This window comes from Arvicola amphibius, chromosome 6, assembly GCF_903992535.2.
Source record: "Arvicola amphibius chromosome 6, mArvAmp1.2, whole genome shotgun sequence".
Lineage (NCBI taxonomy): Eukaryota > Metazoa > Chordata > Mammalia > Rodentia > Cricetidae > Arvicola > Arvicola amphibius.
Window position 1 is genome coordinate 98796223 of NC_052052.2, and position 17856 is coordinate 98814078.

The window sequence follows — 17856 nt, forward strand, 5'->3', positions numbered from 1 at the left end:
ACTGTGTGGGTAAAAGGAAGAAAGGGGAGAGCCAGCTGACACCAGCATTCATCTTCCTACTTCCTCACAGTGACCACATCATGACCAGTTACCTCATGTTCCTACCGCCATGCCTTCGCTGTCATGATCGACTGCACCCACAAACTGTGAGCCCCCCCAAAAGCATCCTCTTTTAAATTGCTTCTTGTCAGGTATTTGGACAAAGGGAAAAGAAAATATGAAACCCACATATTGCCACATAGAACTTCTCTTCTCTCTTTTCCCTGATTGTCCCTGCTTTTTTAGTAATTCCTAGCCCAACTTCTCAGTTTTCAAGCTAGCAAACTGAGACTTACCTTTGATTCTCCCCTTCTCTGTCATGACCACATTCAACAGCAAGGTCAATGGAATCCAGCTCTGAGGTACCCAAAAAGTCCAGCCCTTCAGCAAATCCTGAAGAGCCTAATTCACATACAACAGAGCATAAGCCCTGGGGGAAACAGCGGCAGAGGCAACAGGCAAAAGACCCAGTGCCTTGGCTCCCTGTGGTGGCACATACCTGAAATTCTAGCTCATAGAACACAGGAACGAGACTCAATCTTTAGGCTGGGCCACATAGTAAAGTACCAAACCATCAGTGGCTACATACGGAGATCATTTCTTTCTAACACATTTCAGTCCTCATGTACAAGACATTCTTATAAGAGGGAATAAATAACAAAGTTATAAATACAGTGTGCTATATGGGAGTTAGCAATGGGCGGGGGGAGTACAAATACAATGAATACTAAGTCAAATGGTACACATCCGAAAGATGTGCTGACTGTGTGACATTGTCAACCTTGCTTTCTCTGCCTCCACTGCCACTGATGTCACCAGCCCTGTTCTCAGCTTGTGATTGGGTTTCATCACACCCACCTTTGTGTTAATCCTGTTTCCTGCACTGAAAGCAACAGTCCTTTCCAAATGGCACAAATCCCAACATAACCTCTGCCAACCAGATCTCCAACTTCATCTTGAACTGGATACTGAAACCTTAATGCATCAAGTTCTTTCATGTCTCCCCTGCCCTACAAGGTGCCAGCGAAAAAGATATCTTTAGGTCCTTCTTATCTTCCTACATCAAGATTTAAATTGGTGAGCCATCTCCATCACCAAATCCAGCCGCACCCTTTCGGCCAGTATCCATCCCAGCCCCCCCCCCCCAACTTATAAATTGCATCTGTAGATTAATTTGCTTGATGGCTTCTTCACTCCCAAACGAACATAATCTTAAGAATCTGGTGTCTTTATTTGTCCTGCTCTCATTACAGTTCCCGAGAGTACTCAAGCACAGAGTACATATTTATTGATTGAATAAAGTAGCCCTTCCTGACCACCTTGTAATTTCAACACTAGATGTGACCAAAATATCATTAACTAAAAGTAGTGTCTTATTTTCATAAATCCATGGATTGTTAGGTTGAGTCAAGACTTAGAGATCAATGACCTTGATGCGCCTAGGAAACCTAAGTAAATTCTACAAAGCTCGGTGACTACAGAGCTAGAGACAGACCCATTCTAGTTCCAAGTTCTTCAAACCCACAGCCACTTTTTCTCTCTTTGAAATGAGATTTTTATTGTTGAGGGTTGGACAAAAGGCCTTGTGCATGCTAGGCAAGCCCTGTCTCACTGAGCTTAAGTCCCAGTCCCTTTTTAATTTTTCTATTTTAATACAGGTCCTTACTCTGTAGCCCAAGCTGGCTTAGGACTTGAAATCCTCCTGCCTTAGCTTCGTGAGTAGCTTGTGCAGGTGTATGCCACCAGACCAGGCCACTGGAATTGATTCTTATGCTGTCTTCCAGATCATGACATAAGTCTCTGTTGGAGGTGGGAAAAGCCTATAATATACAAGGTGGAAACAGTCTAAGGGAGAGCATAGACTTTGGATTCGGAAAAAACAGACACCCCCCAACACCTTCTAAACAGTGTGGCTCGAACATTCTGTGCCTAGCCTTACTCATCCATACTCAGAAGCTAACTGGCAAGGCTGTGTGAGGGATCAGAGTGTTAGAATTCATGGTACCACCCTTAGTAGCTAACTTTCACTAAAGGCCAAAAAACAAGCATTTGACATCCCTAGGATTCAGAATCCTGGAATAGAAATAAAAAATCATTTGTTCTTTTTTTCCCAATATTGCATATGCTTTTGTAACTTGAAAACTCTGAAGCAACATCCGGCCTCCACAAATAAAAACATAATTCATAAAGACACACTTGGTGGAATCTGGAATTCAAATTATCTTTTTAAAAATCGTTATCTGACCCATCAAGAGTCAAGAAATGGTAAGAAATATTTCTTTTCAGGTGCACTGTGGTTTTCTTCCTTTCCTCATTTCTCTTTCTTCTTGTTTTCTTTCTCTTTTCTTTGAAGGGAGCTGGTACACAACCACAGGATAACTTTTGGACATCCCTTCTGTGCTCTGTAAACTGTAAAGGAATGGACCAAATACGTGTCTAGTCCCGGACCTCTTTTTCAAAGTTCCTTTTCTGTAGCACTGAATAAATGAACCTTAAGGACAGGTATTAAGTGCTTCTCAATTTCCTCTAAGTCGGTAGAGATTTGAAGATGTTCTCCCGGCAGGTGTCACTATATCCAAGGCATTATATAACCACCACTCATAGCAGGCTGTATAAACGTCGCTAAGAGATTTAAGGAGACGCACTTAAGTGCTGGAATAATATGTACAAGAAAGAAAAGGCTCCAGGCTGAGGGTTCTGATGTCAAAGCTTGTTAAAGAACCCAAGCAAGGAAAGGAGGCCTTCAGCTCCATTTCCCCTTCCCTTTCCGCACAGCTGCCCCAGCAGGTCCCTAGAGCACAGCAGAGCAAGCAAAGCGCAGGACCCGCCGCCGAGGGTCGCGAGCTTTCAAATAAGACGTTGGGAGACTTGAAACTTGGGGAGATCAGCGCCCTCTAAGTCCAGGCCATCTCCCCAAAGTCGGGGCGCCTGAAGTCAGGGCCCCTAGTCTTTGAAACCTCTCAGGAGACCTTCAAGAGAAAGTGGCGGAGCACAGAGCAGCTTTCCTGCCCGGGGCTCCACGTGTCTCCTTTCAAGGCGAGTCCCGACTTCCAAGCCTCGGTCCCCCACCTTTTTTTTTACCCGGCCTACAGCTCCTGCACCAGCTCCGAAGTTTCCTTTCTTCTGGCCGTGCGTTGCCTGCTCCCCTGGGAACTTGAGCTAGGTCGGCTTTTCCCCTCCTCCTTAATTGTCCCCTTCCCTCCCACTTCGCCTTTTCCGCTAGCCTTTTCCCCGCCCATTGACCCTAAGTCACGCCCCACTGCCGCCCAAAGCCACTCCCAGTGAGCGCTTGCTGCACTGAAAACACGCCCATTAGGTTCTTGCTTTACCAAGGAGGAATTTAGGCCTAGGCTGGGCTCCCACCTGCTGGAGGGCCAGCCTTACAGCTAAGGAGCTGCTCTCCAAGGCTGGGCTGGAAGCCACCCACCAAGGGAGAGAAAGCCGCAGAACTTTCCCCAGGTCTCAGTTTCTTCATAAAACAGCCTGGAAAGATGAACTTCTTGAGTAACTCTTTGTGTCCCTCCAAAACTACTCTAAGAGAGCCTGAGCATTTCCAATTTGGTGTCATGTTGCATTTTGGATCCCCCTGCTTAACATAGAGCTCTGGTTTTGTTGGGGTTTTGTTTGTTTTTTGCTTTTTATTTTTCTTTTTGTGAATCCCGGCTTTGCTTGCTGCCTTCAAGTCAAGGCCAGAGTAAATCTAGTTTAGTTGATACCAACCACAGTATCACCTCTTCATAGGGACCCCCTGATTGGAGGCAGGAAATAAACTTACTCAATCAGAAGGCACGGTGAAGGGAGAAGAGGTTACACAGTCTCTTTTGCTTCTGTCCCCCATTCACTTTTGAAAGCAGTGTTACAGTAAGAGGAAGCCCTCGAGGGACAGACATTGAGAACAATGTGGCTGGGGAATTCTAGAAGGAGGGATGAGAAAAAAACATAGGCCTCAAAATAAGGAGAGACAAAAATAATTGTAGAGGTAAGGAAGTGCAGGGTGCCTTCCTGTGAGTACTAGGAGGGCTGGCCATTGCTGGAATGAGCTGGGCTCTCACTGAGCAGGTGGAATGAATAGATCGACCCAAGGAGCCTTCTGCAGTGATTTCAGTGGCTGGCTGCCACTTTCATTGCCTGCCCTGGTAACTAAGAAGCCAACTATGTTACCTGACCATGGTTGTTAAAGAGAAGCCTAAAGCCCATTATTTGTAATGTTATGTGTTTTATCAGTCATGCTGCCAGAGAAATCATGCACGAGGTTCAATGTTAAAATTGGCTTTTTTTCCTCTATGGAAGTTAGCAAATTCTCCGCTGCCCCCCCATAAACCCATAGGGAGCAGGATTCTTGCTGGAGCTCACAGGCAGACTCCTACTTCTGTGGCTTTCCCTCCATAAAAAGAGAGTTTTAAAGAGAAATGACCATGTGCTTTAGTTATCTTTGAATGAAACAGCAACAAAGAGATTTCCAAATAATACGTAAAATATTTACTCAGTTTAAAACCTTCCCCCAGCAAAGTGAGACCATGAACAATAGGGACACACTACAGCATGTTTGTGTCAAGATGCATATTGTTATCCAGCTGTATATTAGAAGTGGTTTGTATACTAATGCTAGCTAAATAACAAATTAAATTAAAAAATACATAAAGTAGGGGCTGCAGAGATGGTTCACCTATCGTTCTTGCAGAGGAGCCCTGTTCAGTTTCTAACACCCACGTTGGACAACTCACAATGCCATGTAACTGCAGTTTCTGAGGAGCCAAGACCTTTCCCTGGCTTCCACAGGCACCTGTGCTCACTTTACAGGCCCATACGTGGACATACACATGGAACCGAAAACGGTAAAATATTGATTTTTATTTATTGCAATTTCATATGCAAGTATTGTATTTGCATTACTTCCCCCTTCTTGCCCTTCCCTACAACTTCTCCTATGTCTATCACTAGTGTGTTTATCACTGCTGTAGCCTCTATCAGCTCGGGGCGAACTGCAGAGGCATGGAGTTTGACTTTTCTATCTGAGGGAGTTAAACTTAATTCTCTGGTGAAAAGGAGGGAAACAAAACACACCCACACCCACACACCCCTTCAACATGTCAGGAACTCATCTCAGGTGCTGAGGAATGGCAAGCCTTTAGAAAGTCAGAGAACTGAAGAGATGCAGAGCAGGTGAACTACTGGACAGACAGACAGACACAGGAGGACTTTTCTGGGGGCCAAAGTTTAGTTCTTCATTCTATCATTCTATTTTTTAATTGATTTTTATTGAGTGCTACATTTTGCTCCCCTCCCTGCCTCTCCTCTCTCCTTTCATCCTCTCCCATATCCTCCATGCTCCCAGTTTACTCAGGAGATCTTGTCTTTTTCTACTTCCCATGTTGATTAGATCTATGTACATCTCTCTTAGAGTCCTAATTGTTATCTAAGTTCTCTGGGATTCTGAATTACAGGCTGGTTTTCTTTGATTTATGTCTAAAAGCCACTTATGAGTGAGTACATATGATATTTGTCTTTCTGAGTCTGTGTTACCTCACTCAATACAAAGTTTTCTAGATCCATCCATTTGCCTGCAAATTTCAAAATGCCATTACTTTTTTCTGCTGTGTAGTATTCCATTGTATAAATTTACCACATTTTCCTTATCCATTCTTCAGTCGAGGGCATTTGTTTCCAAGTTCTGGCTATGATAAACAATGCTGCTATGAACATAGTTGAGCACATGTCCTTGTGGTACAATTGAGCATCCTTTGGATATATACCCCAAAGTGGTATTACTGGGTCTTGAGGAAGGTTGTTTCCTAATTTTCTGAGAAATCACCAGTTTTCTGACATCCATAGGGGCTGTACCAGTTTTCATTCCCGCCAGCAATGCAGGACTGTTCCCTTTACCCCACAACCTCTCCAGCATAAGTTGTCATTAGTGTTTTTGATCTTGGCCATTATTACAGGTATAAGAAGGAATCTCAGAGTTGCTTTGATTTGCATTTCTCTGATGGCTAAGGATGCTGAGCATTTCCTTAAGTGTATTTCAGCCCTTTTAGATTCCTCTGTGGAGAGTTCTATGTTTAGGTCTGTACTCCATTTATTTTATTGGATTATTTTTCTTTTGATGACCAATTTCTTGAATTCTTTGTATATTTTAGGGATGAGACCTCTGTCTGATGTGGGGTTAGTGAAGATCTTTTCCCGTTCTGTAGGCTGTTGTTTTGACTTGTTGACTGTGTCCTTTGCTTTACAGTTTCAGGAGGTCCCATTTATTAATTGTTTCTCTCAGTGTCTGTGCTACGGGGGTTACAGTTAGGAGGTGCTCTCCTGTGCCAATGTGTTCAAGTGTACTTCCCACTTTCTCTTCTATGAGGTTCAGTGTGGCTGGCTTTATATTGAGGTTCTGTGCATGGTGATAGATCTATTTTCATTCTTCTACATGTTGATATCAAGTTATATCGGCACCATTGGTATAATATGCCTTCCTTTTTCCATTTCATATTTTTTGCTACTTTGTCAAATATTAGGTGTTTGTAGGTTTGTGAATTGATATCTGGGACTTCTGTAGTAGAGCTTGAAGTCAGGGATTTTGATGCCTCCAGAAGCTCCTTTATTGTATAGGATTGTTTTGGTTATCCTGGGTTTTTTTGTTTTTCCATATGAAGTTGAGTATTGTTCTTTCGAGTTCTGTGAAGAATTTTGCTTGGATTTTGCTGGGCATTGCATTGAATCTATAGATTGCTTTTGGTAAGATTGCCATTTTTACTATGTTAATTCTACCTATCCAAGAGCATGGGAGATCTTTCCATTTTCTGGTGTCCTCTTCACTTTCTTTCTTCAAAGATTTAAAATTTGTGTCATACAGTTCTTCCACTTGTTTGGTTAGAGTTATTCTGATGAAATGTTTTATGCTATTTGTGACGTTTGTGAAGGATGATGTTTCTCTGAATTTTCCTCAACCCATTTATCATCTGTGTTAATAGGGCTACTGACTTTTTGAGTTAATCTTGTATCCTGTTACATTACTGAAAATGTTTGAGTTGTAGACGTTGCTTGGTAGAATTTTTGGAATCACTTATGTAAATTATCATATCATCAGCAAATAATGAGAGATTACCTTTTTCTTTTCTGATTTTTATTCCCTTGATCTCCTTTTGTTGTCTTATCGCTCTAGCTAGGACCTCAAGAACTATTTTGAATAGATAAGGAGAAAATGGACAACCTTGTCTTGCTCCTGATTTCAGTGGGTTTCTCTCCATTTAGTTTGATGTTGTCTGTTGGCTTGCTGCATATTGCCATTATTATGTTTAAGTATGTTCCTTGTATTCCTGCTCTCTCCAAGACCATTATCATAATGGGATGTTGGTTTTTTTGTCGAAGGTTTTTTTCAGCATCTAGTGAGATGATCATGTGGTTTTTATTTTTTGGCTTGTTTATATGGTGGATTACATTGACAAATTTTCTTTTTTTTTCTTTTCTTGGTTTTTCGAGACAAGGTTTCTCTGCAGCTTTTTTAGAGCCTGTCCTGGAACTAGCTCTTGTAGACCAGGCTGGCCTCGAACTCACAGAGATCCACCTGCCTCTGCCTCCCGAGTGCTGGGATTAAAGGCATGCGCCACCACCGCCCGGCTTACATTGACAAATTTTCATATGTTGAGACATCCCTACATCTCTGGGATGAAGCCGACTTGATTGCGGTGGACGATTTTTCTTATGTGTTCTTGTATTCAATTTGCCAGATTTTATTTAGTATTTTTGAATCAATATTCATGAGTAAGATTGATCTGTAATTCTCTTTCTTAGTAATGTCTTTATGTGGTTTGGGTATCAGGGAAATTGTAGTCTCATAAAAAGAGTTTGGCAATGTTCCTTCTGTTTCTATTGTGTGGAACAATTTGAGGAGTATTGGTCTTAGTTCTTTGAAAATTTGTAGAATTCTGAGCTGAAACCATCTGGTCCTTGATTTTTTTTTTTTTTTTTGGTTGGGAGACTTTTGACGACTGTTTCTATTTCTTTAGCAGTGATAGGTCTATTTGATTTGCTTACCTGGTCTTAATGTAATTTTGGTAAGTGATATTTATCCAGAAAGTTACCATTTCCTTTAAGTTTTCCAATTTTGTGGAATACAGGTTTTCGAACTATGACCCAATGATTCTCTGGGTTTCCTCTGTGTCTGTTGTTATGTTCCCCTTTTCATTTCTGATTTTGTTAATTTGGATATTCTCTCTGCTTTTCGTTAGTTTGGATAATGGTTTGTCTATTTTGTTGATTTTCTCAAAGAACCAACTCTATGTCTCATTGATTCTTTGAATTGCTTTGTTTGTTTCTATTTTGCTGATTTTAGCTCTCAATTTGATTATTTCCTGTTGTCTAGTTCTCCTGAGTAAGTTTGCTTCTTTTTGTTCTAAAGTTTTAAAATGTTCTGTTAATTCACTAGTGTGGGATTTTTTCAGCTTCTTTGTGTAGGCATTTAGTGCTATGAACTTGCCTCTTAACACTGCTTTCATTGTGTCTCATAAATTTGGATATGTTGTGTGGTCATTTTCATTGAATTTTAGAAAGTCTTTATTTTCTTCCTTTACTTCTACCTTGACCTATTGATGATTCAGGTGGGCATTGTTTAATTTCCATGTGTTTATGTTTGAACACTAATTGTTGGAATTAGCGTTTTGTTGAATTCTACTTTTAAGGTATGGTGTAGTGATAAGATACATGCGATTATTCCTATTTTTGTATCTTTTGAAGTTTGTTTTGTTAATTAGTATGTGGTCAAGTTTTGAGAAGGTTCCATGACGTGCTGAGAAGAAGGTATATTCTTTTATGTTTGGATGGAATCATCTATAGATGTCTGTGAAGTCCATTTGAGTCATAACATCTGTGAGTTCTCTTATTTCTCTGTTAATGTCTTGTCTGACAGATCTGTCAGTGGTGAGAGTGGAGTGTTGAAGTCTCCCACTATTAGTGTGTGGAGTTTAATGTGTGCTTTAAACTTCAGAAGTGTTTCTTGTACATATGAGGATGCCCTTGTATTTGGGGCATAGATGTTTAGTATTGAGATTTACTCTTGACGGACTTTTCCTGTGACTAACATGTGTTCTTCTTTGCCTCTTTTGATTGATTTTAGTTTGAAGTCTATTTTGTTAGATATTAGAATAGCTACAGCAGCTTGTTTCTTAAGTCCATTTGATTGGAAATTTTTTTCCCAACCTTTTACTCTTAGACGATGTCTGTCTCTGAAGTTGAGGCATGTTTCTTGTATAAAGCAGAAAGATGGATTCTGTTTCGTGACCAATCTGTTAGCATGTGTCTCGTTATAAGTGAGTTGAGTCCATTTATAGTAAGGGATATTAATGACCAGTGATTGCTATCTCCTGTTATCTTAGTTTTTGTTGTTGGTGATGTTATTTTGTGTGTTTTTCCCCTTCTTTGGGATTTGCTGCTGTGAGGTCATCTATTGTCTGTGTTTTTGTGGATGTAGCCAACTTCCTTGGGTTGGAGTTTTTCTTCTATTACTTTGTGTAGGGCTGGGTTTGTGGCTAGGTATTGCTTAAATCTGATTCTGTCATGGAATATCTTGTTTTGTCTGTCTATGATGATTGAAAATTTTGTTGGGTATAGTAGTCTGGGCTGGCATCCATGATCTCTTAATGTCTGCATAACTCTTGACCAGGACCTTTTGGCTTTCATTGTCTCCACTGAGAAGTCAGGTGTAATTATGATATGTATGCCTTTATATGTTAGTTGGCCCTTTTCCTTTGTAGCTCTTAATATTCTTTATTTATTCCGTATATTTATTGTTTTGATTATTATGTGGTGAGGGGACTTTTTTTGATCCAGTCTATTTGGTGTTCTGTAAGCTTCTTGTATCTTCATAGGCATATCTTTCTTTAGGTTGGCAAAGTTTTCTTCTATGATTTTGTTAAATATATTTTCTGTGCTTTTGAGTTGAACTTCTCCTTCCTCTATACCTATTATTCTTAGGTTTGATCTTTTTATGGTGATATTTTGTGTTAAGCTCTTGTTAGATTTGATGTTTTCTTTGACTGATGAGTCTGTTTCCTCTGTTGTATCTTCAGCGCTTGAGATTCTCTCTTCCATCTCTTGTGTTCTGGTGGTTTTATTGCCTTGCATTTGTGGTTTCCTGATTGTTTTCTTCCATGATTTCTGTTTCTATAATTGCCCTTGGCTTGTATCTTCTTTATTGTCTCTATTTCCCAATTTTCGAGTCTTGAATAGTTTCTTTCATACATTTGATTGTTTTTGACAAATTTCTTTTAGGAATTTGTTGTTGCTTCCAATTTTTTTGTTTGTCTTTTCCCCCAATGCTTTGAGGGAAAATTTCATTCCCTCTTTAAGGGCCCCAAACACTCTCCTACAGTTACTTTTTAGGTAATTTCTTTCTGCTTGACCTTATATTTGTTGTTCAAGTCTTGGTGTAGGGTCACTAGTTTTAACTGGTGTTTTGTTGCTCTTGTGGTGTTGCATGTGTTCTTATCTAGTCTACCATCTTTTCTCTGATTGGGTGTAATTGGAGGTTGCCTGTGACTCTGGGTGATCAGTCTACCAAGGTTGCCAGTGGAGCCAAGGCTCAGATGGTTGCTTCTTGTGGTGTAGTCAGGGCCACTGTTCCAGTCACCCCCCTTGGTCATTCTGTGTTCCTGGAGGTTGCTTGGTGCTCCTGGGATTTGCTCTGCAATACCAGGAGTTGTTTGGGCCTGCTCCCATGGAGATTGCTTGTTTGAGGCTCTTTCTGCTGAGGTTGCTGCCTTAGGCAGAGATCTCTGATTCCTACCTACTCTCTCAAAGGTCCCAGACTTGTTCCTGGACATGCAGAGGTCTATGGTTCTGGCCCACTCTCTCAGCGGTTGCTCCCTTGTTCCTGTAGGTTTTGCTGTCTCAGGCCTGCTTCAGCTTAGGTCGTTGGCTCAGACCTGTTTTGGTAGATGTCCCTGGTCTGGGCCCACTCCTGTGGAGGTCCCTGGCTTGGGCCTGGTCTGCAAAGGTCTCTGTCTCTGGTCTAATCCCTTGAAGGTCCCAGACTCGCACCCAGACCACATAGGTCCTGGCTTTACCTTAAAGTTACTGAAAGGCCGGAAAGGTCAGGAAGGATTCCATGTCTGTGCTGAGTCCTTTTGGAACTTTGAAACTGCATCCTAGCCCCCAGGATAAGTTGAAGGCCATGGAACCGTCGCTTTAGGGGGAGGTATTAGCTAAATGAAAGCCTAGGTTATACAAAGTTTCTGACTACAGCTCATTCCCTCACCCGTAGTTATACATAGAATGTTGACCATCTAACTTCCCCTGCCGATTGAGTAATTATGGACCAATCAGATAAGTCTCTAGGCAGACCCTATATTTGCAAGGGGTTAACAGATGTCCTGAGTACATGACCAGGGACAGTCACTGGGGGCCAAGAAACCTGCCTAAACGTGCCAACAGCACTATCAGCGAACAATAGCTAAGCTTTTTACTAAACTTTAGCCAATTATTGCTATAGGATAAGTAATTTTGTACATTAAAATTATTAACCTTGCGACCTGCTTTGTGGTTTTTGTCTTTAAAACCCTTTACAAAAAGCCGATGGCGGTCCTTCTCCCTCCATCTGCTGTGTTAGACTGTGAGGCAGAGGATCTGTGCTAGCCTGAATTTAATAAACAAAACCTTGCTTTTGCATTCGGAAGTGTGGCTCTGTGGTGGTCTTCTTGGGGGTCTCGGGACTCAGACACAATGGTTACTAACAAAGACATCTTAACCTGACCTTAAGTCATTATTTAAAGCTTTGTTTTAGCTGCGGTGCACACTGAATCCTGTGAACATATCTTTCAACATTAAGATTAAAAGAATTTGAGCACTGAGTAGTGGTCTCGCAACAATCCCAGCACTTCGTAGGCAGAAGCAGGCGGATCTCTGTGAGTTCGAGGCTAACCTGGCCTACAAGAGCTAGTTCCAGGACAGCCTCCAAAGCAACACAAAGAAACCCTGTTTCGAAAAACCAATAAATAAATAATTAAATAAATGAACGTGAGCTAATCTAGCTTCTGGGACACATTTATTTTTTCTTAATCATTAACCAAAGCCAAAGTCTAATCATCTCCTCAACAGAAACTAGCCGTGTGTCATTTCCTTGTTCTTATTTTCTATCTTCTGCAGCCCCTGCTTTATCAGGGGTGGAGGCAACAGTATATCTTGCTTTTACCTATATTAATTTTTTTTTACTAAACTAACCTCTATCATAATCCCTTACTATATTTATTAAAGACCCTTAATCATCAAAATCCTATTTATTAAATCAATGCTATTATTGTAGAAAATCATTGCACTATTTAAACAGTATAACTTAGGAGGAAATCATCTTCATAATAATCCACATGTAAAAATGCTCAGTGGAACAGGATACTTTCATGAGATAATCCCACTACATTAAAGGCAGTGAGGATCTTCGCACGCCCATTCACATCATGCCAGATATCAGAGAAAAATGGGAGCGGCAAACATTGTAAGGGCCTAGCATTAACAAGCGATATCCTGGGACAGAAGCCCTCCAACCTCATCTGTCCAAGATTCACCCATCAGTGCCTTTCATGAAACCAAACTAAAAATACAGAGGGGAGAAAGGCAGAGTCAGAAGATACAAGGCAGTTGCTAGAGGAACAAGATGCGCTAGAGAACAGATAAAGCCTCAAAGTCAGGTGACAAAATGTAGATGAACAGAAATGGGTTAATTTAAGTTATAAGAGCTAGTTAATACTAAGCCTGAGCTATAGGCCAAACATTCTGTAGCTAATAGAAGCTTTTGTGTGATTATTTGAGACCAGTGGTCAGGACAAAATAAAAATTGCCTCTGCTTACAGTTCCCCCATCTACTCTGACATGTCAGTTGGTAGTATCTGTTTTGGATCCTGTTTAGGCAGCCATATTTTTGAGATTTAGTGGGTACAACTTCCCTGTCATGTGTAGAAGGCACTATGTCACAGAAGATGCCCTAAATCTTTTTTAAAACCTCAAATTGAAAAATAAAAAACAACTTTCTTGCTGATCTCAGAATCTATTAGCTCTGTATATAACTAAACAAAAGCATGACTGAAAAGGAAGTGTTGTGATATTTAACAGACAGAAATGATACTCTAGCATCAGGCTTGTGCTCCACTTCTCTGTTAAATCTTTCTGGGGAAACTTAGTTTGGTGATATATTTGAATCTTGGGGTAACAATGCCAATGGCGAAAAGCTGAATTTGAAAATCATGTTATTAAGAAACCAAAGGTTTCTAAATCAACCTCCCAGTTAAGGATTTAGTTCAAACACACTCTGAGTTCCACAGTGTCTGCTTTTTGTTCTTACAGGGTCTTTGACTTTCAACTGTACCTGTACTCAGACATGCTAAATTGGCAGAGAGAGAATGAAATCAAACCCAGACCTTCATAGCCCCTTGCTGTTTGGGTTAAAATGCAAAAAAATGTGCAGGTTTTCCAAGTCCTAGTTAGCTGTTTTAATTATGCACACATGCAGTTTATAAAGATGGTCTAGAGGATGAAACTCAGGGTAATCCAGAAAAGCATCAGGTTGATAACAATGGGAAGCACAACTAACAACATCAGAGCTTTACATGATGTTACTGTAGGCTTAATTGTTAATTGGATGCCTGCATTTACAGGGTTCTTGGGACATTTTTAGTTCTAATTTGATCATAGCGTGGTGCACTGTGCCTATCATTTCTAGGACGCATACTAGAGACCACTTTACAAAAGAACCAGACCCTCAGATCTCAGTGTGTCATTTTTTAGTTAAATTCCTATCCATTCTATAATCCCCTCCCAAAGTAACTGTTCCTTTCTGATAATAAAGTAAGGCTGTGTGTGCAGGGTCCTGAATTCAATCACCATCACTTCAAATAATAATAATCGTAGTAATGAAAATAAGTTAAAATTATTTTGACTATTAAAAATTAAATTGAAAACATATAAACTTACAGTTGAGTGAAACTTTTACTGAGCAAAATATACAGGTAATTATACAATCTTTCTTAGGGATCAGTGACCAGTTTGTCTTAAAAGATATTTTGGCCTCCCATCCAAGTACTAACCAGGCCTGGCTTTGCTTAGCTTATGAGGTCAGATGAGATTGGGCCTGTTCACATAGTAGATGGCAAACTGCTAAGTACACACAGTGAACAGCAAACTGCTATGTACACGGTGAATAACAAAGTGATATGTACACACTGTAGATAGCAAACTATTATGTTACACAGTGGCTAGCAAACTGCTGTGTACACACAGTGGATAGCTGTTATGTATACACAGTGGATAGCAAACTGCTGTGTGCACACAGTGGATAGCTAACTGCTATGTGCACACAGTGGATAGCTGTTATGTATAAACAGTGGATAGTTAACTACTGTGTGCACACAGTGGATAGCTAACTGCTATATACACACAGTGGATAGCTAACTGTTATGTACACACAGTGGATAGTTAACTTCTATGTGCACACAGTGGATAGCTAACTGCTATGTACACACAGTGGATAGCTAGTTGTTATGTATACACATTGAATAGCTAACTGCTATGTATACACAGTGAATAGCTAACTGCTGTGTGCACACAGTGGATAGTTAACTGTTGTGTGCACACAGTGGATAGCTAACTGCTATGTATACACAGTGACTAGCTAACTGCTGTGTGCACACAGTGGATAGCTAACTGTTGTGTGCACACAGTGGATAGCTAACTGCTATGTATACACAGTGAATAGCTAACTGCTGTGTGCACACAGTGGATAGCTAACTGTTGTGTGCACACAGTGGATAGCTGTTATGTATACACAGTGTATAGCTAACTCACAGTGGATAGCTAACTGTTGTGTGCACACAGTGGATAGCTAACTGTTGTGTGCACACAGTGGATAGCTAACTGCTGTGTGCACACAGTGGATAGCTAACTGCTATGTGCACACAGTGGATAGCTAACTGCTGTGTGCACACAGTGGATAGCTGTTATGTATACACAGTGGATAGCTAACTGTTGTGTGCACACAGTGGAATGTTATTTACACTTAGATTAAACCTTGAGCTGTGAAAATATTGTTTAAGCTGAAGTAAGCTAGACACAAAAGGACAGATATTACATGTATGATTTTCTTGGAATAGCTACAATCATAGGGGCAGAAGGTAGGATGGTGGCTGCCACGTGATAGGATGAAAGGAATGGGAGAGGCAGAAATACTTATCGGACATAGAGTTTCAGTTTGGATGATGAGAAACCCAGAGAGATGAGCACGGGTGATAGCTGCTCAGCAGCATAAATGCTCTTATTCCACTGAACGTGCACTTCAAAAAGCTCCAGTGGTGAAATACCGTCTCATTTCAGCAAAAATACTCGACCCCAAACAGCTGTTCGCAGATAACCCGTAAGCAAGTGAATTAGAACACCTCCCCTAACTTGTCTCTACTGGCAGAGATAGGTCAGCCGTTGAGCACACACCATTCTTGTAGAAGACATGGGTTCTGTACCCAGCATGCACAAGAAAGCTTCCAACTCAAGCTCTAGGGTTCTCGACTCCCTTCTCTGGTCTCTGAGGGCAATACATGCTTCTGGTGCACATACATTCACACAGAAAAACATTACACACACACAATTTTAAAATATTTATTTTAAATATCATGATTTTAAATTGTGTCTTATTATTTATAAATATGTTTGCTAACTAAATGGATTTAATTTTTTTTGTCTAAAAATGTCTGGAGTTTGTAAGAATGATGCAATTTTTATCAGGTGACAACCTGACTGCTAAATTTATTTTCCCCTCTCCTCCTTAACATTGCTGTACTATGGTGGCCAATATGGTTTCAGGCCAGTGGGATCTGCATTATGACAATAATAGTAACAAAAATAATTATCATTTATTGATGGTATGCCACTTCCTATTCTAATAGCCATAGCCTTTGTGGCTATAGTATAAATACTTTTAAGACCTGCATTTTACAGATTCTCAGAGATGTGAAAAGTTTTTGCTTAAAATCTCTTAATTAAATTGAGGTTCAAATCTGGGATTTGCTGAAGCCATGAGAGCTAGGCAGCAACTCTAATAATGTGCTCAGTCCAATGCACAGCAGAGGGTTCAGTAAAAATGTGTTAGTGTTTAGATAAGAGGTTGAATATCTGGTAGGGAAGACGAGACAAAAGAGAAGAGCTGAGTTAACTTGGAGACAGTGAGGCCAGGCTCCTGATACACAGTGTAGAGTGGCAGATGTGTAGAGGAAGGAGGGAGGCAAAGGATGGGGGGGTGGATCTGTCAGGGGGAGTGAGGTTGCCTCACATTTAAGAAGTGAGAGGTCAAGGGGCCAAGGGATTCAGAATCCCAAGTATTCTTTTTCCTCTCCACTAGTGTAGAGAAAAATCTGGAGGCTTTGATAACAAGGGTGTTGGGAAGGCAAGCTAACACTTTCCTTGATTGTTCCAGAATTGGTCACTTTCAGAGCCAGGGGAAGATTTTAAGAATAGGGCAAAAGAAAACCCTTGTGTCTGGGCCTCTCCTCATGTCAGTAGGCAAAGGACGTCTCTGAGATGAAAAAGGGAAAAAAATCACCAGCTGCTGAGAAACAAGCAAACTCTACAGGGCTTTTAGCTCAAAGAGCCTGGAGTCTCAGGGAATGGTTTTGACCTTGGAGAAGCAGGGTGAGCCAGGAGGCACTTCATAATCAGGGCGTGTGTGCAGGAGTGAGCTTAGATGCCTGCCAGGGTAACCAGAGTGCTGGAGAAACTGGGAGATTTTACCATTGTTTTCTTAAGATTCTTTAATCAGCTTTTTAAATTGCTATTGTGATATTTAGATAGTAATTTGTGAGAATGGTTTGGAAATTTTCATAAAGTTCTGTTTTTTAATATAAGATATATAAATAAGTAAATACTTTAACAGTCAGTCATGTATGAATATTGGAAATCTTGTTTCTGAAATGAGAAAGAATGATATATCAAGTGCCCAGGAAATAGGTTACAAATCCCAGTATTAAATTGAAACATGAAGCTTCTGCCAAACGCACTGTCCTCAACCCGCCTGACTCTGTCCTCAGCCCCCTCTCCCGCCTTATTTAACTCCCTTTAAAATCTGCTGATGGGGCTAAGAAGACAATCTGGAGGGTAGCTGACCTGGCCTGAGTTGTTGAAATTCTCAGGTGTGACCACCAGACATGATCTGTAAGCTTAGCCCTGCACAGGGGACAGAGAGAGGGGGACAGGGACTTCCTAATTGCTATCTCTCATAGTCTATTTTCTTCTTTTTTTTTAGAATTATGAGGTAAATTTTTATTTGATTAAATTTTATTAATACTATTGAATAGATAATATATCTCCATTATTTGAAATTTCTTTTTTTATTTTTATTTTTTTATTATTAAAAATTTCTGCCTCCTCCCCGCCTCCTATTTCCCTACCTCTCCCCCCACTCCCATCCCCCTCCCTCTCCAGCAGTAAGGGTTCCCTGCCCTGTGGGAAGTCCACGGTCCTCCCCCCTCCATCCAGGTCTAGGAAGGTTAGCATCCACACAGGCTAGGCCCCTCCAAAGCCAGTACATGCAGTAGCATCAAAACCTAGTGCCATTGTCCTTGGCTTCTCAGCAGCCCTCATTGTCCGCCATGTTCTGGGAGTCTGGTTTTATCCCATGCTTTTTCAGTCCCAGTCCAGCTGGCCTTGGTGAGCTCCCATTAGATCAGCCCCACCATCTCAGTGGGTGGGTGCACTCCTCACAGTCCTGACTTCCTTGCTCATGTTCTCCCTCCTTCTGCTCCTCCTTTGGACCTTGGGAGCTCAGTCCAGTGCTCCAATGTGGGGCTCTGTCTCTATTTC